This window comes from Enhydra lutris, unplaced genomic scaffold (genome assembly GCF_002288905.1).
Source record: "Enhydra lutris kenyoni isolate GAN:26980312 unplaced genomic scaffold, ASM228890v2 scaffoldscaffold3, whole genome shotgun sequence".
Taxonomy (NCBI): Eukaryota; Metazoa; Chordata; class Mammalia; order Carnivora; family Mustelidae; genus Enhydra; species Enhydra lutris.
This window is the reverse complement of record NW_019154087.1, coordinates 10,837,758-10,860,871: the sequence shown is the minus strand read 5'-3', so window position 1 is coordinate 10,860,871 and position 23,114 is coordinate 10,837,758. Positions and strand designations below refer to the sequence as shown.

The 23,114-nt window shown below is 41.0% G+C and overlaps 1 protein-coding gene across 1 annotated transcript in view; it reads right to left on the bottom strand.

Annotated features, from left to right (window-relative positions):
- LOC111157151 (neuron derived neurotrophic factor) overlaps nt 1-22,288 on the bottom strand; it is a 39,920-nt gene extending 17,632 nt beyond the window's left edge. Inside the window, exon 1 of the mRNA XM_022518415.1 lies at nt 22,058-22,288. The gene's annotated coding sequence lies outside the window, so the exon portion shown is untranslated. The remainder of the gene's footprint in view (nt 1-22,057) is intronic.
- Nucleotides 22,289-23,114: the final 826 nt, after the last annotated feature.

Genomic DNA, 23,114 nt, shown 5'->3' with positions numbered 1-23,114 from the left:
AACAGAAGTAGGAAGTTGCTAGGATGATGGCAAATATTTTTATTTTTCTAGGCAGATCAATCAACTTGGTCCCACAATTATTCACAGCCCAGAAAAACTAGACAGTGTTATCCTATTCCTGAGAAGATTGTCTTTGTTTCAGTTAAAAAGTTCTAATGAATCAAGTAATAGAGATGCTAATCTAAAACCGATGTTTTCATGTTGTCAGAGGCTTCTTCATATTTGGCACATACTTTCAGATCCTGCCAAGACCGAAGAGAAAAAACAAAAATGATCTAATGATTTGATAAACCTCAACCTTTAGTCTAGATTATGAGTAATCTAGATTATTGCATAATTATTGCCTTCTTTGGAAGGCCCAATTGTTTTTGAAATATAATTGTCTAAAGATTAGCCACGTGTTCTCTACTTACAAAGTTAGAGAGAGATCTGGGCACTATAAAGTAAATAACTTTAAATATAATTAACTTATATGGTGCACAAGGACGCGTGCGTGTGTGCGCACGTGTGCGCACACACACACACACACGCACACACAAATATGAGGTTAAACTATTTGGAAACATTATATGAGTCCAGTTAGTTGATGTTAGAGTAAAGGTAAATTAGCAGCGGATCTAAACGAAGAACTTTTACAGATAACAAATTATTTTTATATTTGCTGGCGAGTGGGTAAAAGCTACAGGTCAAAAAGAGTGGAGAGTGGTTTTCTTTGGGATGTTTTAGGAATGAGGACCAAGTTTGCTTCTCTCACTCTTCTCCTCCACCTTCTCTGCAGGGCTCTCTGCTCCCCCAGCCCACAAAGGGACAGGGGAACAGTAGAGAATGCAGGGAATGAACTCAAGACCAGTTTTGAAGGAAACACCAAGGAGGAGATATGAAGCATTTATGTTGTTTCCTAGGGGGTAGGGAGTAGAGCATATGATGGGTAACTGAAAGCCTGACACTCATCCTAAGACTTTATTTTCAGCATTCATTTCAACTTTTTATTCTACGGAGCCTTTAGTGCAGTGAAAAATAAATAGTCAAACTGACCTGGCATATCTTTTTACCACAAACCTGGGGGAATGTTTCAGAACTGTAAAATAGTCTAGTGGTAAGCAGGAAAAAAAAAAAGGAGCTCAAATAATTTATCAACGTATCAACTAACACCCAGCATGACTTCTATCAGCACAAAAACTATGCGTAAAAACAATAAAACTTGCCCTGGGGAGTGTCTGCAGCAATTTCACTCCTGTCATTTTGCAAGATTTATCTTTAATTACATAAGATGGGCTAGTCAATTTACCATCTTGGTTAATCCACTGGGTCATTTAGTGAACATAAAAATTTATTGCTTGAAATTGTGTAAACAATGATTATAAGTAAATAAATCTCGTTAATTTTTTACTTCTTTTAAAAAATATATTAAATGTACTTAACCACAATCTTAATTGGTAATCTTGTCTTAGGTAAATATTTCAGGCCACTAAAAAGCTTCCTTTTGTATTTATAGGCTACTGTTTAGCTATATTGTCTCACTAATGTAAGGAATTTACAAGTCTGCTAAATAAAAAGTTGTTTCAGGTTTTCACCAACTGTCCAAGACTCTCTGAACAAAAGGTATCATGTATATATTAAAGACACTGTGACCTTTCTCAGCACCATACATTCCGCAGACAGCAATGAATAGCTCAGTCTACCTGTGAAAGATATGCTCAAAGCAAATCCCTCCATCCCTCCACCACCAACCACCAAGGGCCTGTAAGTTCCTTGCAAAAACATGTGATTTATTTGTAAAAAATGTTGTCAAGCTCTTATAGATACTAAATGTTGCAAAACTCTAAACAGGTCACACCAAGCAAATAATTAAAAAAACTCCCCATAATGTCATTAAGATTCACTTACCCAGTCACATGTAGGCCACAAACATGAAATAAATTTACAATCATCAGAAAAAAAGATGGCATTCTGAATTTACTTGAGGCAAATGCATCTGGAGTAAATGAAATCTAATGTTTAGTTACAGGGAGTGGAAAGTGCAAATTATAATTGAGTGAGGATGACTTCAAGAAGTGGTCGGCCATGGTGATTTCTGTTCTTTTCCCTTCCTTTTTAAGTGCAAATATTTAGTCTCTCAACTTCTATTTTTAAACTCTAGGCCATTTGTTTTCATTTGAATCATCCACGCCACATCTGATAATAAGTCTGCAGCATTTAATCTAGCTGTAAAGAAAAAACGTAGCGTTCACTGGGGGACTGGCCCCCATGTCACAGAGCAGGCTCTGAGTGAGGGGGTCTGCCTCTCTAAGAGCAGGATGCCCAGCAAGGGCATACAGATGCCCTCCAGGCTGACATTTAGCAATGAAAAAAGTTGAATTCCCAGGAGTCCTCCTGTTGTCTATTGTCTTTTGCAAACAATGAAAATGGCAAACATGAAAAATGTGAAAAACAGTAACAGAAACTAGTTGGTCATTCTTATCCGTACAGAAATATCCTCTGCTGTAGTTGAAAACTGGAGAGAAATAAGGCATCTTGTGGATTGGGGTGTTTCTATATCTGCGAAGGGTGAAATGAAGCCAGTGGGAGGAAAGGGCTCCCGCTGCTGAGCACTCTCTGGCAGGTGCTAGGTGAGCTCTTGTTCCGAGGACTGGGGCACAGCTGCAGTGTGCGAACCCCAACAGAGCAGAGCCAGAGTTAGGCACAGGATCCACTGGCTAAAGCTCTCTAAATACAGGCTGTCATTACATAGTGGAATGATTATTAAGAGTTTTAGAGTTCATTATGTCAATAATCTATGGATTAGGGACTCTCACATGCATTTCAAGGGCAATGATTCCAACCTCTTCTACCACTTCTCTAAATGATTGCCAACTTTCATTCTGGAAGGAAATTAAATTAGTATGAAAGAGCAACGTAAAATTAAAACATGCCAAAGATCTGAATAAAGTTTCCATTCTCTCATCTCCTCCTCTCTGATCCTCATGGTGTGTAGTTCACAGTGGGGCCAAGGTTAGGGCACTCTAATTTTAAAAGATGGTCATGCCTATGAAATAAACTTGAAAGAGGATCAGATTTTAGAGTCAGTAATCCTGTATTCTCACCATCACTAATGCCAATAAAAAGAATAATGAGCAAGAGAAATGACCAAAATAAGTGTACTACAGATAAGAGTAGTCTTTGATCCAGGAAGCCAGACCCATTTTACTAAAGGAAGGAGTAGATCTCCTTAAAGGCATCTATCTGGCAAGTGATTAGAAGATATGATAAATTCAACTGCAACAGAGTATAGATAATGCAAAGTAAAACTGGAACAAAAGACTGAACATCTTCCTCCTATCAAACTTTTCTCTGCATGTGCAACTGAGATATCCAGGATAATTTCCACTATCTGAAGAGAAGCTAATGATTCCTGGAACAATGAAAGTCCCTAAGGGAGGAATAATATGCTTGGTTGCTTTTCTTACTTTAGTTTGGCAACTAAGCCTTATTTCCTGTTGATCTGCAACAAAATGAAAATGACTTCCTGTGCAATGTTCTCCAAAGCAGTTAACAAACTACACACCCCATCCTCTGCTGAAATTTAGCTAAGATGTAACATGGCAACATGCCAGGAGCATCTAGCAACAGCACCTATCAGCGCAGAAGATAAGACATGAACTGTCATGGGCAACAGACACTGAGTCCCTGCTCTGTGTAACACACTAAAAGTGCGAAGACGTTTAATATAGAATCAGACTGTTCTGCTTACAATTAGGTTGAGTGGACATTAATTCCAGATAAGAGTACCCTGCAACGTAAAATGACAAAATACCAACAGAAAACTGGTGGCTCATAGAGTAAGTGCTTAACAGAGGTGGAGGGAAGACAGAGCAAGACTCAGAGAGATAGTAGGAAAAGGGGAGAAGAGCTAGATGTGGGGAAGGGAGAGAGACTGATTTGTCAAAAGTTCTTGTAAGAGGTGGGAGCCCAGGAGCTGACGCACAGAGAGAGAACTGTATCAGTAAGAGTTAATAAACAAATGTTAATTGAGTACTTCCTTTGTGCAAGACACTGAACAATGTGCCAGTTACATAAGACACCCTCTCTTCTTGAGGTCTTTATGGTCTAGAAAGAAGTGAGGAAGAAAATACTTTTAGAAGAGATAAAGAGAGATCAGTAGGGAACTAATTGTGAAGGTTCATAAAAGCAAGATATCCCTTTATAAAGGATGGGAAAACTTAGAAAGCTAAAAGGTAGTTTTCTAATGGTTTACCATCTATGTTTCTTAGCAACTGCTGAGATTCCTGGGAAGAATTCTGTAAAGGGGCCCTACAGTTCCACATCATGTCCTAAGACCACAGGGAAAGGTGATGGAGACGAGAATAAGTATTTCCTCAAAACAGGCTACTTTTTCAAGGAATACAATTTGTAAAACTTCTCTTTTCCACACAGAATTTCCCTCTCCTACACCCCCAAGGTTAGGAAGAATGGTTCAGTGGGAAAAATCACACACCGAGTCAGGACACTTCTGGTGCAAGCATGAGAACTATTCATATTGGTGGCTTATTGGCCCAAATGTTCTCCTTGGTGCCCCGCAGTTGTGAACCCCTGAGAGTTGAGGTTAGCGCATCATATCTCTTAGGAAACCTGGCAACATAAGGCAGTAACGAAGTTTCACAAAGATGCAAACTATGACTTGGGCTCCCCTGTATTTAATTCTAAGACAAAAAAAAGAACAGATCAAAGACTGAAGTGAAGAAAAGTAATCTACTTTCATGGAAATCTGTCCATCCATGTCATGTACTGAATAGTTACTGCTGTAAGTTAGCCCTGGGAGAGGGGTTATCACAACTGTGGTAACAGCACACACCAGAGTATTAATGTGAATTTCTATTAGTGAGTAAACCCACTTCCAATTCCCTTGGAAATAATCTTTAGGACCATAGAGGTACGTTGCTGTAGACTCACTGGAGGTTAAGACTATAGTATGTCAATTTTGAATTTGATATTTTATAGTTATTTTAACCAGGAAGAGAACTCTTCAGTAAGACCCTCCACAGACTTCTTAGGATGCCCAAACTAAATAAGGTCAAAAAAGAGCTAAAGTCAAGAGAATAAGAATCTTCCAAGCACTGCCTCTATATCCCAAACCAAACTAGGTAACAAGAAGACTCAAAAGACATATCCTAGGAATGTACAACTTACTTATAAAAACAAAATGTATATATCCAAGCAGGGGAACCCAATAATGTCAGTATATTCACTCACTATTTTTTTACTCAACATGTCTGTCATGAGTCCTTGCTACATATCAGACACTGTCTAGGGACACTGATAATCTCAGGGAACCACATTCTAGTGGGGGTGACAGCACATACACAGAAACATCAATAACAAAACACCAGTGGCTGGCATTCACAGTTCCACAGAGAATTACAATAGGCCTGCATGAGAGAAAGCGATGGTGGCTTTAGGTGGAAGATTTAGAGATGGTTTCTTGGAAGAAATGACCTTTCCTCCGAGATGTTACGAACCAGAGGAAGCCAGTGAAAGAGATGTCAGGGGAAAGAGCATTCTGGGCAGATAGACAGCTGGTGCAAAGGCCCAAAGTTGACACTAGACGTGAGTATGGGCGAAGAAAAGGCTATCACTGTGGAACAAAGTGGCCAGAGGGGAGAGTGGAAGGCAAAGGGCAGATCACATACAGTTCTGCAAACCATATTAAGGAGTTTGGATTCTATTCTGAGTATGAGGGAAAGCCTTTAAGAAGTTCAGAATCAGGACGCCTGGGTGGCTCAGTTGATTAAGTATCTGCCTTCAGCTCAGGTCATGATCCCAGGGTCCTGGGACAGAGTCCCGCGTTGGGCTCCCTGCTCAGTGGGGAATCTGCTTCTCCCGTTGCCTGCTGCTCCCTTTGCTTGTGTGTGTGCACAAGCTCTCTCTCTCTCTGACAAATAAAACAAATAAAATCTTAAGAAAAAAAAAAAAAGCTCAGGATCATGATCCAATCCATGTTTTTTAGGAATAACTCTATTTTGTAGAAAACAGATGTTAGAGACATGATAACTAGAAATTCAAAAACCAACCTCATTTTTGTAAAAGCAACAAGATCAGAAGTCCACTGCATCTGTCCACGGCAGACACGGTGATGGCTTAAACTTGGTGGGGGAAATGGAGAGTAATGGAGAGATGCATTGCGTCTTACAGTCATCGTCCAGAATGTACAGGTGAGTTGGAGGCAGGAAGTGAGGAAATGAGAAGAATCAAAGATAACACCTTGATTATAGGAACACAGGGGCAATGAAATAACAGAGCATTGGAAGAAATCAGAGAGAAATGAAATTAATTGGGCAGAATTTCCAGTTGGCATCTAATAATACATGAATTGCTGATAATGTTAGATGCAGTTTTTAAAAGCTAATTCTTATACTGGTTAAGGTATCAGAAAAGACAAAAAAGGAAGACATTCTCTTCTTGTTATGAGAAACATAAAGAAGCACTGGCCAAGGTGGAAAGTAGCAAGATGTGCAGTTTGAAAGCCAAAATTATTGATTTCAATTGTCAGGGTGGGAAAGGGGATCTTCTGGGTGCAGGGAAGGTGGGTGAGACATACTGGGGAAAGGCAACAAGTATATGTACACACACACACACACACACACACACACACACACACACACACACATATATGCGCGCGCGCACAACCAGTAGCTGCTTCTTTGAATTTAGTTTTCCAAAGAAGGGTGCGTAACAACCGAGGCTAACTGATTTGTCAAAAGTTCTGGTAAGAGGTTGTTTATGGTCAGTGAGGAGGAAGCTAAGAGAAACATATATGGAAGTTATGAAGAAAATTTGAAAAAACAAAAACAAAAAACACACTGAAATTTGGCACATAACCAGACCTCTTCATAAGCTGTGTCTAAATGGACAGGCTAAATAAAACTTAGGAATCTTCCTATGAGCTCACATCTGCCAATACCACTTAACTGATCCTTCTGCGCACTTTTCTGCAGAGAGCTGGTGGACCAGTGAGGAATCCTAAAGCCAGCCGGGTTGATAAGCGAATGAGGAACTGCGTAGGCGCGGGCAGGGAACCGACAGGTGGTGAGCTTAGTGATAGGCAGGAAAAAGCGGGCTAGAGAAAGGAAAGAGGTCCTTGGGGGGCGGGGTCACCAAACTTTGAAGTGTAATACTCTGAAGAAGAAAAGTCAACCATCTTTTCAGACATTCTGTAATATATCCAGTACGGTTTACTAAATAACCAATGGGTGGACCAAACTCAATAATCATTATATCTTCTGAACGAAGATCATTACTAGTTTTGTGTGCCCGTGACAGACAACAAGGATAAAATAAATACTGTAGAATACTGTAGTGGGAACAAAGATTCTAAAAATAATCTATCTTCACTCATCCATCAGCAAATAACCTTACATTTTTATATATTTTCCATCTATCTCAGATAATACATACTATCTTCTCAAAGGAACTTAAAAATTTAAAAAGTTTTTTTCATTCTACCTAACCATACTCACAAAAGCAGGTATTTTAATTATTCAGGCTCAAAGATATTCCTGTTCTGATGACAAACCTGGTTTCAGAAATTGCTTTGGTAATTCTGCCAGCTATGTCTGCTGAACACATGGGCCAAATCTTCCATAAAGTTTTGATCAAAGAAATCTTTATAACCCAGCTTCTAGTGATGTAATAAAAAAAGATACTCATCAACAAGGCAGTGACAACAGGAACTTTTTTTCCAAGAGCCAGCATGATGGAATTGCAGAATTCATCTGCTGATGCAACAAATGTTTACTGGACACTTACTCTGTGCCAAGCACTGCTTGAGAAATATAGCCGTGGACAAGATGTGTAATGTCCTTGTGCTTGTAAAGCTTAGAGTTCAGTAGGTAAGGGAGAGGATGAACAAGCTAACATCTACATATAACCATTCCAGAGAGCAGCAGAACCAGCAGAAAGTGGAGTAGGTGAAATGGCTGGAGGGGTGCCATGGGAGGAAAGGTGGGGGAAAGGAGCCCTTCTAGGCTGAGTGGTCATGGAAGGCCTCTCTGAGGAAGTGACATTTCAGCAGGGACTTGAATGAAGAGGAATAAGTCAGGGAGACTGAGGGGAAGGACCTATTTGGTCTGCTGTGCTTTACGTCCAGGAATCTGCCCCACCTGTGCCTTAACCACAACCCTCAGCCACTAAAGTGGACAGTCCCAATGCAGAGAGACCAGAAGACAGTCCTGACTCAACTGAGGGAGCCACAATCACATCTGGTGAGGAAGGCCTGGCCAGTGTTAAATCCAGGAATGCGGAGATGGGCTGTGACACCAGATGTTTTAAGGTCTATTATCAGATGAAAGAGGGATAAGAAGCACTGGCTGGCCCAGCTAGTCCCAGTGGCTGTCATGGGACTATAAGGAAGGAGTTCGGGACTCAGTAAAAAACAGACTTCTCTGACAAAGCTGGTAAACTGAACAGAGCAGTTTAAAAAGTAGAAGGTGTTCTGACAGAGGAAGGATGTTTCCTGACTTTCTGGAGTGAGATACCAAAAGAAAAAAAAGGGGGGGGCTACAAAATCTGCAGGAAGATTCTTAACAAGATTGCAGCCGTGTGGTATTTACTTAGACGGTTTGCTATCTGAGCTCCCTCTGTGCATTGTCAGTAAGTGAATTGGTGTTTGAGTGCCTACTGCAAGTTCCTTGTGGACATCAGGGGCAGATGAGGCAGAATCAAGGTCCTCCAGTGAAACCATAGGCTTCGATCCTTATGGTCCTTTCTTATTTCACTTGAACTATAGATATTTTAATATTTTTTCTCATCCTTAAAAAAAAGCTCTTCATGACGCTTTCATGAGTTTACCCAAGTAAATGACCCTTAGGAAAATTTTTTTTTTACTCATTTTTCTATCTCTTCTACAGACTTCTATGGTTCTTACACAAAGTAGGCACTAAATAAATATTTGCTTAATTATACTGATTTCAAGAAGTTTATTGCAAAGAGTAAGGGGGTCCGAAATCTCTCCCATCAGATTCTGGACTATGCAAGAAAGTTGGGGGTGGTGGTTTGCCGAGGCCTCAAGGCTGATTTACTTGGCTCCAGACTCACTTTTCCTTCGGATGCCCAGGATAGAACACTCAAAAGTGTGACGTGGCTTAGCATTGGCCTCACCGAGCCAGATTCAGGCTGCATTGTGAATCTGGGCCCCATTCCTTCCTCTGCCAGAACACTTCTGCACCCTCGAGTCCAAGGGCAGATTGAGACCACTCCTGAACTGCCTTGGTTTCTTCCCGTGTTTGTTGACTGAAATGGAAGAGTAGTCCTTGGGAAGGCTGCTGGAGGGTCACCAGATGCCGCATGAAAACCAGCACATGCTAGTTTTACCTCAGGAGCACTGGCCTGCCAGGTGCCACACTAGGAACCTCACCATCGTCTGCTGTTTTCAATCCCCATCCCCCGCTAACCAACAAATCCTGCCAATCCACCTGCTGCACATTCCCTCAGACTGGTTCTCTCTTCTCTATCCAAACTGCCGGTCCTTCAAATGAGCCACTCACTGCTTCTCACATCCATTGCCCGCATCTCTCCCTGATCATTTGCACAGCACCAACATCCTTATCTTAAAAACAAAAATGTTTCCTTCTTCTGCTGACAAAAATTTAAAAAGTCAGATGATTTCCCGTGAACTGGAGGACGAAGTCTGTGCCCATGAGGTCTCTGACCTCACAACTCACTCCGCCAAACTTATTTCCTACAACTCCACACATGGGGTTTCCCCTTCCCAGCATGTGCTGCCTGCCCTGGGCACTGGAGGCCTCCTTTGTCTCTGCCGCTTCTCTGGGTGTCAGAATCCTACTCTTTCTTCACAACTTAAGCATCTACAACCACAGGGCAATCTAGTTGTGTTTTCCAATGTGTGTACTTCTACTGCAGACCATTTTAACTTCTGTTTGTACATATTCTTGAGATGCCCATGTTCTGCAGAAAGGAAATGCAATGCTATCTTTACAACAGGTATAATGCTGATCACGGAACCTAAACACCAAGCCAGTGTTCGTGATGTTTTGTGAGTAATAAATAAATAAAATCCAAAATAGGAAAATTGATTATTATTGCTGATTTATGGAATTTGTTTCGCAAGAGATATTATAAGCTAAATAGGAAATAAGTCATGGTTGCTTTTGGCAATTTTATGGGTATAAAATAGGCTACTTTGTAAAACTCAAAAACTTGGGAAGTATTTCTTTAATCTTTTGAGGTGGACCTCATGGAAACCTGTTATCTGGTTGCTATTAGATGGGTGGTACATGCTGGATGGTCCAGGAGCCTAGTAGAAGGATGCATTTTCTTCTGTCCTTAAAAACACAGTCATGTCTTAGTAAGAATAACATAGTGCATTACTTGAGAGGACCTCTTTCCTCTGAAAACATGTAGAATATGGTTTGGTTGGGATACATTCTGATCAGAAAATAGGAACAAATGCTATGGACTGGTGCTTCTCAAACTTGAATGTACAATCACATGACCCAGCTTTCTTATTAAGCTGCAGATTCTAATTCAAAAGATGTGGGGTGGGCCCTTTCACTTGGCCTCTCTAACAAGCTCCGTGGAGATGTGGATGCTGATAGTTCGTGGGCTGCACTTCGAGTAGCTCTGTCTCTTCCAATCGTGTGACCGATTATCTGATAATGGTGGCACTATGATTTTCTTCTCCAGTATTTGCACCATTTATACTTTTAAAAAAATATATTTTTAAATAACTCTACACCCAACGTTGGATTTGAATTTACAACTCTGAGATCAAGAGTCACATGCTCTACCGACTGAACCAGCCAGGCACCCCTCCCCTCATTATTTGAACTTCCTGATTTCCAATTTTTACTCATGACCAAATGTTAATGTTTTAAACATCTATTCAGCATGGATGACATGCAGATTATACACATCCTTTCCTCCTTTTACTGTGAGCACTATTATTACATCCACACAGTTTCACGGCTTTCTTTTCTCTACCTTCTTTACATAGAGGAAGAGGAGGAAGAAGAGTAGGAGGAGGAAGAAGAGGGAGAAGAGAAAGAGGAAGAAGAAGGAGGAGGAGGACAAGGAGGAGGAGGAGGAGAAGGAGGAGGAGGAGGAGGAGGAGGAGGACGGCAGGTATTTTGCTCTGGGGAATATGTCTGTGTTTATATTAAAGCCCAATAATGGCCTAGTGGAATTTTTAGGAGATTGTGACAAGATTCTAATTTATTCATCTACTTAATGGAGTTGGCAAATACTAAGAAATGAGATTCTATCAAGAAGAAATCATTATTACTATAGAAGAATAAATACCATAGACTAAGAATTGGCATTTGGTTCCACAGACCCAATCCTATATTTTCCCAGTTCGTGATGGTCCTGGAACTTTGCCTCTTCCCCTGCACCCACTGGAACTTATTTTGATAAGACAGCAGTAAAGCCTGTCTGCTGTCAGATTTTCTGTGGTGGCCTCTAGGGCCAACACACAGGACAAAATCAAGGTACTGATTTAAAAATAACTATAATCAGGATAATATAATCCAAAGATAGAAGAGTGGGACAGATGTATCAGGAACCTTAAATAGTTAAAAAAGCTAAACCCTAGATTATTCTTATTTCCAGAAAAAAAAGAAAAAAGTGGGGGGGGGGGCACACAAGTATGCATTTGTCCTGTTCTTGTAAAAAGAAATAAGTTAAAGTAACAGTTTTCAAATACGTATTTCTTCTGTGACCCCTTTTACAAAATCCTAGGCCAAAAACAAACTATAAACGTAGAGCCCTGTCTTTGGAGAGATGAGATAATAGTCTCCAAGGACACTGGATCGTGACAATCTCACAGTTGAGAAACCCTTAAAGAAAGGGTAGTTAACGTCTCCCCTCTCTTTTCTTTCTGCAGTTCACTCTCCAGTCTCATGTCTCCAAGTTTGGGAACAGTTAAAAGGTTGCCAAAGTAAAACCGAAAATGATCCGCTGGACTTCGAGTAAGAAGATGTGAGGGGAAGAAGTTCTGACTAAACCATTATTACCTTTTGTATTGGGAGCAAGTCTCTTAATCTCTTTTGGTCTCCGTTTCCTCATCTACACGATGGAGACAATTATTCCCAGGGTTGTTATGAGGTTTAAGATAGTGGATGTGAATGCTCTTTTGAAATAAGAGGTCCCGTTTATCTGCACATAGTATAAAACAGCTTCTCTAACTAGTTGCAACATTTTACTCAACAACAAAAGATACATGTTTTGGCCTGCTCTTTAAGCAGGTGTCAGAAGGAATCTCAGCATCAGGTTATTCTATCTGAATTTACCTAATCTATCAGATAAAAAGTTCCTCTTTCCTCAAAGACTGACTAGAAACACAGAGGAGAGGCCAAGATGTTGAGTTTTTAAAAATAATCACACAAACAGTAGGAAATCCTTAATATTCTTTTTGTTTGCCTTGAGAGACCATATCTGAGGGCATCAATATTGTTTAACAAACAAAGATGGATTAAAGGGATTCAAAGGTGAGTGTGCTCAGGCTTTGCAGGCAGTAGATCTAGCAAAGGATTTCAGATGCACGTGTCGAGATTAGAGAGCTGAGGATCAGGCTCAGTTCCTGGGATGTTCTGCATTATTATTTCTGGATTAAGAGATGATTAAAGAACAGGGCACTCAAAAGGCAGATAATGCGGGCAAACCCCACGGTCACTTTTAATGAAGAGTTTACAGTAAATTATGATGTTATAATACAAACACATAAGTCTGCAACATTCAGAGAGAAGACAAACCACAGAATCTTGACCACAATTATTTCATCCCTTCCCCTCCTTCCCCCAAAAGTAAGATACGCAGTTAGGCGTGGTTTTTCTTCTTTGAAAAAATTTTTTAAGGGATGCATTAGGGAAAGGTTGTAGCTGGTGAGTGTAGGGGGTCAACTGTCATTAGCGGTCATTACACAACATAGAGCCTGCTAAGAGAAAAAGATGTTTCAAAACTGTCTCTTTGTTGTCACTGCTTTGCAAGTATGAACAAAACTTTAAATATAGATATTTTTTTCAATTATAGGCTGAACTTGCCGGCTGAAGTGTTAATATGTGTGGGTGTATAAATATTTTCACTGTTGGAGCTCACTTATTCCTCATTATGTTTTAAAGGGCTTTAAGTATTTAGGGTATTTGGAATATCCTAGCCTATGCGTCTACAGCAACTCTCAGTATTCCATTGAAATGTAGAACTTCATCCAGTCTGGGGGAGAATCACTTATTTAAACATTTTTAAAACAGATCTAACTTCAAATCTGTATCTCTTAAAAATGCCACATTATTAGAATACTGGAATGACTTTAGAGGTGAATTCTTAAGAATTCCCACTAATTTAAGAAGGGAGTCTACAAATTACTAATTTTTCAGTATTGTACCTTAACACCTATGGATTTAAAAGTGAAAAAGTGTACTCATCTTCCACCACAAAATTACCTAGTAAGTTAACCATGACCCAAACCAGTAAATATTTAGCACATAAACTGTCTACGATTAAGGTCTTGTGAATTTAGATTAAATTAATGATTTTTTGAATCATTAAATTGTAACAAAAAAAAAAATTCCAAGTAAATTGTGTCCTTGCAAATTAATTTGGAAACTAATCTCAATTTAAAAGTTTTAGACATTTCCATCAGTTTTGCTTCTGGAACCAAGGAGTCCCCACTTTATTTTAAAAGTTGTGAGTGTAGTTTATTCTCTTAGCTGAAATGGAGTTTCAGACTTCTCAGCAGTAGGGGATTAATATCTTCCTCACTGGGTTCCCGTGAGGATTAAAGAAAATGATGGATGTGGAAGTACCTTGTGAACAACTGAGGGTTTTAAGAAGTTTTAATACTGTTAATAAGTAGGATAATTTCCATTCACGTTGTGAAATTCAAAGCACAGAAACAACTTTGGTGTAAATTAATAACTGGCAACTTTACTGAGAGACAATAAAATTTTAAATATAAATTTCAAAATGTAACACAACATTTTTTTTACAAGAGCATTAAGGTTAGGTAACTTTTTTTAACTCTTAAAATACTGAGTTTTTCAGAACATAATGGAGTGTATTATCTATTTACTGGTAACAGAGGAATTATCAAATGCTTATACATATAACTAAGAATACTTGAAGATAATGGCGACTGATTTATTTGAGGGCTCTTTCAGCTTTCTATTGAAAACCTCTGGCCCTGTAATGTGGTGTCTCCAAATCTTTTAGAATTGGGATTTTATATATATATATGTGTATATACACACACATATATTTTATATATGTGTGTGTATATACACATATATAATAAATAAAAAATACATATTTATTTATATAAGTAAATATGTATATAATAAAATAAAATATATATATGTACACACAAACATATACACACACACATATATGACTTGAGACATTCTATACTGTGATGAGTATCATAGTTGATTACATTGGAAAAACCCCTATACTCCACATCTTTTTTCTGGTTAACTTCTGGGTAGGGCTGACTTCTCGTCAGAGCTGATTAGAATGTCATTATTTTCACCTGTTGTTATTTTTACTTCACAGAAGCTGTCACCTCTATGATTACTGATTTTTCAGTGATCATCCGATATGCTGAGTAAGAGTGCCTTTGCCAATAAATATATTACATAATGTTAACAAAACTCTTTTCCTTCTTTATACATAAAAGTAAGTTGAAATAGAGTTTTGATATTTTCTCCTTTCATTTTAAGGAGACATCTTGTGAGGCAAAGACCCCACTCCCTTTTAGAGACCTCTGCTTTACAAGATCAGCACTATCAAAAGCTAGATACCTGTTCAGCATCTCAATTGTTTAAAAGAGTATTGTTTCTTTCATTTTACTGAAAAGATAATTTTTTTGATACAAATATTCACTCAACCTAACCTTGCAAAGATAATCTCAAATGTCCTTACCAGTTCTTCAACATCAAGATTCCATATCTTAAATTCACTTCAAGGTAGAAAGAAGATGAGTTACATATTTTGTAGTCCCAGTATAAAATGAAAAACTGTGGGGCCCGGTGCAAGACCTCTTGTTCAAGAATTATGAATTTCAGGATGGTGACAGAAGAGCATTCAACTAAGCAAGGGGGCCATTCCAGCTGTGGCCCACAAACCTGGCCCCGGGTATAACTTCTAGAGTATAAGAAACTGAGAAGCAACTATCAGAGGAAGAAGAAAAAAGAATAGGTGTATTCTAACGGGAGGCTGTCCAAAGAAGAAGAGGCCAAGAGATCCGAAGGTCAGTATCTCCCTTCTCTAAAATTTTGTCTTAAACTAGCCTTCTTCTAGTCTGGCTTTGTCCAGCTACTAACATCTTGGGAGGATGTTAGCTGACAGCAGCTTACCCTGTTTCCTCTCCTAGCAGCATTTTCATATTTACAGTGGACACTCAAAAACAAAGTTATTTTAAAAACGAAAAATCAGTTGGTGGCTGGGTGGCTCAGTGGGTTAAGCCTCTGCCTTCCGCTCAGGTCATGATCCCAAGGTCGTGGGATCAAGCCCTGCATTGTCTTCTCTGCTCGGCGGGGATCCTGCTTCTCCCTCTCTCTCTGCCTGCCTCTCTGCCTGCTTGTAATCTCGCTCTCTTTCTGTCAAATAAATAAATAAAATCTTAAAAAAAAAACCCACGAAAAATCATCTTTTTGCAGATAGCATTTTAGTACCACAAGAGGCCTTGGTAGCATTTGGGGGCAGGGTGGCTTCCCCAGGACCTCAGGCCATTTCCCATAAGACCTGCCTGCTTGTCCACCTACTAATACAGTTATGCCTGCCACTGGGATCATCAGAGGGTCAAATCCGTATCTTCTATTTAGGGAGCAGTTTCATTTTCCATAAAAAAAGTAATATATTTTCATAGCACATTTTAGCAAACTTCGAAGGATCACCTGAGAACTAAAATATCTGAGATTTGGGGAGACCCAAAGCTAAATGATTGCTGTTTTTTCTCAGTTTCCCAGGTGTTTTAGCTACCACTGCTGTTTCTGATCTCCATCACCACTGCTGGCAACAAATCTCTCTCCAATTACAGGATCCAGTTACTTCTGAACCAATCCCAATTTAAAGCTTTTGATAATATCAGTGAATTTCAGTGAATGCTGGGCTTTAATATGAATTACAACATTTATTGAGTGCTGTCAACATATGAATAATATTTAGATTTCAACCAGGACATATCTACTAGTGTATTCTTATGGGTAAAGTGTATTTATTATCTGTATGTATTTTAAACAAGATAACTAAAAAGGATCAAGTACATTTATGCTTATGTGAGTTGATTTTTTTTTTGGTATGACTGATAATTTAATCAGAAACATATTTTATTACAGAAATAAAATACATAATGTTACATTTGGCAATGCCGGTGAGCTTTAAGTACACATGACATGAATAAAAGAGAGTAATCAAAGCCATCTCCTAAGTTCATATGGATTGCTGAGGTTTATTTTTCACTACGATGTGCTGTAAATTGTAACCATCTCTACTCCAGGAGGCACCAAACACTTGTAGCACCTAAGTCAGAGAAACTAACCCTAAATAGATTAATCCCTTTCACACTAGCTTTCCCCTTTTAAATACAATATTTTCAGGTAAGCATCACAATGTTGCCCCTCATTTTGTTTGTCAACTATCCAGACACAGTATTCTCAATCTTCATAAATAAACACTTGCTCATAGTTTCTGTATTATAACTTTAACCACAGTCATGGTTATTTCAAAAACAAGATATCACCCTTCACAAATCTTTCTAATTATGGGTTCAGGTTTTACTATTTCTTTTAGAAAAAGGATAAAATTCAGTCTCATTTTATTTAGATCTGTATGCTTATGGACAATTGCCTCAGAGAACAAGATCTATGTACTTCTGATTTTTAGTTATGGATAAAACACGCATTTGAATATAGTCCATATTTTTTGGCTATGTCTTTAGATTGTGGAATATATGTCCTCCAAGCACACAACTGGAAGACAGTGTGTGCCTCGCTTTCAAGTTGGGGAGAAGACAGAAACTTGCACAGTTACCATACACTACAGTCAGTGACCCCTATTTGTGATATTGGCTGTAATCATTCCAATTAGAAAATGAGTGCATATTGCTAACTCAATTTTGTTATTTGGTTATTATATTTAAAACCTCCACACTGCAGAGGCAGTGTCTAAGAGGTTTGTTCAAATGAGTCGATTTCTAATCGTGTAATTATGTTTTTATTGAGTTCCTTCCAAACTCTATATAACCCACTGTTTCCAAAAATGTTTTTTTTCTTTTCTCATAACTATATAGAAGCAATTCTTTCAAAAGAATAGCAGCAATTTCTTTCAAAAGAACAATTAAGGGACATTGGAAAAGTTAACTATATATATTCTGCCACATTTTTCTTTTTTAAAGATTCATTCAGAGTTTTCACAAGTGAAACTAAAAATAAATACTTCAGAGAAATATATAAAATATTAAATATGTGTCATTTTCAAATTTGAAACATGGAAAAATTAACAACTCAAAACCAAAAGCTACTCACCAACTTACTAAAATAAATCAGTTTCCAAGGGATCCGGAAATTGTTGAAGGAATAATGACATGTAATCTTGGAAGTTTCTAGATTTAAAAACTTGAGGTCTGTGGACTTTAAAGTTTAAATCACACTTAGTTTAGTGAGTTCTTGAAAAAAAAATTGACATTGTAACAGGACCCAATATCCAGCTGTTCTGTGGTCAAATCTGTCTCTATCCCAAAGGGTAAAATTTGCAGAAACATATTGCCACTTTGCTTTTTATTCCATACTGATCAAATACTCTTACTCTCAATTTTTTAAATGTAAAACTAGAAATGTTTTTTAAAATCTTGGGTCAATTAATATTATATATTTTATAATTTCTAAATATTTCAAAATATTAAAGTGCATGGATTAGTTGGTTTGCAGTTTTTAGTAACATACCAAAAGAAAGGGGGAAGGTGTGACTATAGCATCTTTGGCTTTAGGAAATGTGTTCAAGAAGTAAGCAGCCAGGAATATACCTGCATTTGTCATTGGCTTGGGCGCTGGTGGGCTATAGAAAGCAAATGCCAGGTGTCCTCTCAGAAGAGGCAAGAGATCTATATACATATCCCAATACATTCATCCTAAAATGGTGTGGTTCTTCTCAGAAATATTAACTAAATTTAGGATCAGCATATCACCATAAGATACAATAAAATATCAGCAGTTTTGTTTTTCTATGTCATGCCATGTGATTCTTTTTAGCAGTAACAGCAAAGTATTTACATTTCTTCTTAGTTGAAAATTAACACGTGAAAGTGGAAGCATGAGTGTGTGTAACATAGGTGTCAATTTGTATTGTAATATAATGTTAAAATAAGGCAGAATTTAGCCTAACCTCAGGGTTAAATTGCAAAGCATTTTTAAATGGAGTATTTAAATACTGGAGGGCTTTAATTTTAAAGTCAGTCTGAAAGTAAAGATTTAGTATGATTTACTGTTTACTACTCAACTATAACTTGTTTAGTTTTTTCTACTGAATGATTGTGAATCAACTGGAAATGAATAAATTATATTCTTTGGAATAATGGTTCCAAAGTAGATATTTAGAGGTTCTAGACATTGTTTTGAGGTCAAGTGAATAATCTGAACGACTTTTGTAGATTACACTTGCTTTTCACCCGATAGGGATGGCTATGGGATATGCTTTCTTCCTGGTGACTAAGATGATGGCAGCTGACACTGGCTGCCAAGGTCCATTCATTAACTTGGATGTTAGGATGAGTGCAGGGCTCCCCAAAACGAGACCTGACACAGAAATAGGGAGCAGAAAAAGTGTGAGAGCACTGCTTGGTCACTAGACTCAATCACCCTGTCACTGGAATAACTAAGGGAAGAAAGACTAAAATAATTTTAGTGCACATCCTGTGGAATTCACACTACTCCTTTCTATCTGTTAACTCAGGCATAGTCCTTACATTTCCAGATCTACTCATTCATCATTGCAAAATGAAGGACAAGTTCTGTCCTAACAAAAACAATAAAAACACAATCAGTTTGAAAATAAAAATTCTGGCCTCTTGGTACACTGAATAAAAATACTATAGAAACGAATACAGGAAGAGAACAACTGACAGGTATATTTTATTTCTATCTTCCCACCTTCATTCCAAATATTTAGAGTTCTACAACACAAATTTTCCCTTATCACATGGAGAGTCTGGTCAATAAATCCCAGTGAGAAAACTAATATCTGAATCACCAGGTTCATGAAGCCAGCTGAAGAAGTTGCTACATCTGCAGACTGATCCACGATGGCTACATTGAATGTAAGCATTCCCTCAGCATGGTATTGCCAAGGTTATGACATCACTCTTTGCTTACTATTCATGTTACCACATGAATGTTCAACAGGCCCAGGACAAATAAAATGAGGGTCAGGGCTTCCCTCATTCTTAGAAGGATATTTTTCAATTATATATTTTGTTACATCTTAAGAGATAAAAGCTGTGTCTGCAAGTGATTAAAAGATGTTTTGTATTAATGGTTTCATTTCTGCTGAAATAAATGCGTAATTTAAACCACACATAATTCCTAGCAATTTAGGCCCATTACAGAGTTCTAGCTTCTTTTTTATGATAGTTACTAATTAAAACAGAGTGTTGCTGCCACGTGGAGCCTGTGACTTCCACAAACAGGTTTAATGAATAAAACGTCCTGACATAAAAATGAAAACAATACAGACAAAGCTTCAAGCTGTTGTGTTTCTAGTGTATGGTAAAGATTAAGGACATTCGCTGAAGTTCAGAATTACGCAGAGAAAACACTTGTTAATTTCATTCCTTAAAGGAGGAATTAAAGGATTTTTTAGTGAAATCTGAAATAGTCACTAATTTTTCTAACTTCTGGACCTCTCATTCCCAGCTGACTCCCCTTCCCCAAGAATTTAAACTCATCAGAGTCACTTTTAAAGGATAAATGATGGGATATTTTAATGTAATCCTGCATATAGGTTTAGATTGAAAATGGGAATTGGGACCATAATTAATTATGTTGCCAAGTTTTTGAACTTTAAGGAGACAGACTGAGGCAAACGAGGGCATTTCATAAGAATGCAACCTTCTAAAAGTTCATGGGTTAAAATTTTGGTAAAATGACAGTATCTTTTTGACATTTAATTAATTCCATATGCAGAATGGGTGTGAGAAATTAATATTCTTTTGGTGTATTCACTTTCTGAAACCACTGTAATAAGAGACTGACACAAAATCAAAACCAAATATAAACATGGTCTTCAGCTAGGGTATGGTCTTATTATTACCCTTAATAAACAATAATTAGTAATAATAAATACTGAGAGCCCTCAGTACACTCTGATCTGTACCCGTATTGCTCTAGCATCCATCCATCACATCTTTCAGGATAATAAAACAATTCATTCCGATCAAATCCTCAAAACCGCTCCCTCTGGAGGGATGTTTTATCTCTACTTCTGCCAGCCAGGGAGGATTTTACTTGTTTAAAGGGGGCGGAGAATGGAGCGGGGGTCCTATTTATTTCCATTGACGACTCCCCTGGTTCTCAAAGGCGCTCAGGGACCGGGTGGGGGGCAAAAGGGAGGAGGTGCGGAGATTCCCTCCTTCAGAAAAGAAAAAGGGTTCAGGAAGCGAGGCAAAAGAAGGGGTGGGCGAGGGCGGTGGGGGTAAGAGGGTAGTGTGGTTGGAGAGGTCAGCGACTGAATGAAAAAATAAATTGTTTTTTGATATAGCAGGATCGAATGATGACGAAAACTAGACAAATTAACCAGCGCAACTAAGTTGCTAAAAGGAACTATGTTAAAAAAAAAAAATTAAACCCAGAGACAGTTTCTCAGGTTCATTTCTCGCTCAAGGTCTTGGTTTCAGAGAGTTCCTTGTACCCAGAGCAGGAGATGGACAGCGCCCCGAAGGGGACCGGGAGGGGAACCGCGACCTGGCCGGAAGAACAGCTCAGCGCCCCTGCAGAGGTGCCCACCGCAAATTCCAAGGGCCTCCGCGACCCGCCTGGACCTGGTGCGGGGGCAGCGGCGAATTCTCCAGCCCCGGGCGGGCGTACGGGGTGGGTGGGGGCAGGAAGGGCGCACAATGAAACGAAACCGCACCCTAAATTCTGCAGTTTGCGAAGTGTCCCGGGAGAACAGCTGGGACCTGGAACCACTCGTTCGGATTCCCGAGTGTCGGGGCCGCCCCAATTCTCAGCTCGGTGGAACAGAAGGTAGCGCCGACTAGAGCGAACACCGACTGGTGCACAGACAGGGCTGGGGCATGACGCTCTGTCGCTGGGTCTGGGGCGAGAGGGAAGGTCCCCTCGGTGGCTGTTCTAGTACACCGGCAAAAGCAGGATCAGGTCCCAGGCCTCCCTGCTTAGCTCGAGGAAGTTTCTCTAACGATGCTCGCCTAGCAGACAGAGGACTAACGAGGAGCCAGAGCGGTGGGGGTTCGGCTGGCCGAAGGGGACCGAGATCCCAGAGCCCCCGCTGCGGGGATGGGGGCCGTCCGCCAGGAACCCGCTCCTGTCCTGCCCGCGGGCAAGCCCATGCGCAGCCCAGACCACTCTTCGTCCCACACTCACGCGCCTCTATCACCCAGTCCCGCAGACTTTCTCTAGCGAAGGGAGAGGACATGAAGCAGAGGGGGAGGCAGCAGCCCTCCAGGCAGGCGGGCAAAGTAAGTGTCCAGGCCAAGTCCGGGATAAAGGTTCTGTGGCTCCCCGGACTCCGCCGCACCCTGGGCACCGGGAACCTAGTGTCCCCGGCCTGTGCAACTGTCTCTCCACCTCCTAACACCGTTCGCGCCGCCCAGCCACGAAGCCAGCGTGGAAAACCGAGGGAGACCTGCTCTACGCCCCTAAAGCCCTCTGCTCCTCTGGATCTGGCGCCCTCGTCCAGCGGTGACGGAGAACCTCGCTGGGCCCCTCTGACTTAGGGGACGCGCGCCTCCACCCCCCCACCCCGGATGAAACCTTGGGTGTGAACACTCCCTGTGCCAGGTCTTGGGGTGGCGGGCTAAGGCGTCGAGGCGTCACAAGTTTGCTTTCCTCTCGCTACTTACCTTACAAAAATCTGTTTGATTTTCCTGGGAGGGTGAGAGGAAAAATCCCTCCCCGAGGTGTGGTGTGCGAAACAGTCCACGTCCCCAGCACCGGCCAAGATGCTAAGCACCAGTACTCAGGAACCGAAGGGGCTGGGAGGCGGAGGAGGAGGCAGATAAAAGAGAAAAATTAAATCGGCCGAAGTGTCCCAACTTTGCGGTGGGCGCTGCAAACTTCAAAGGCGGGCGAGGCTGGCGGCGCGCGGGCCGCCGAAGTTGCTGCGGAGTGGAGCGTGGAGAAGCCCGGGGCTGGGGGATCCCGGGACAGAGCGGGGAAGTGGCGGGAGGTCCTTTTAAAAGGCGGGGAGGGTGCGGGGGCTGGGCGGCGGGAGGATGCTGCCGAGGCCAGCGGGGCTGTCGCGCGCTCCGCGGGCGGCCGCTCGGGGCACCGGCGACTGGCTGGAGTGCGACGCAAGGAGAGCCCGGCGCGCGGCGGCGGCGGGTACGCTGCGCGGTAAGCTCCGCTCTCTCGCGGCTCCGAGCGGGGAGTGTGTGTGTTTGCTCCCGAGTGTCACTGCTGAAGCCCAGAGCCGCTCCCCCTCCCGCCCCACCGCTGCCCGCCCGCCCCCTCCCTCCTCTGCCCGATGCCTCCCCCCTCAGTTCCTCCCTCCCTCCCGCTGCGCGCCACCGCGCGCGCGCGCAAACACACACTCACACACACACACACACAAACACACACACACTCCACGACCCAGGACTCCCCAAACAGGGACCCTCGCAGGCGGCATCGCAGGGGACACACCGCTGTCCTTATCGCCCCGCCGGTCGCGGGGAAGGAGAGGGAGGCCCACCGAGACCCCCCCCCCCCAAAGCCACAAAATCTAGGGAAAGGCGTACGCGGGGCCATCGCACTGTCAGGGAGACCCGGGTGCACAATAAGGGGGAACTCTGGGGTTGATGGGGAGGGGGGAGTGGAGAGACGAGCTAAATCCAGAAGGTTGGAGGCGGAAAGCAGAGTGTGCAAACTGTGCATTCATGTCCCACTTTTTCACCCGACCGCCTGCCTACCACAGCCGTC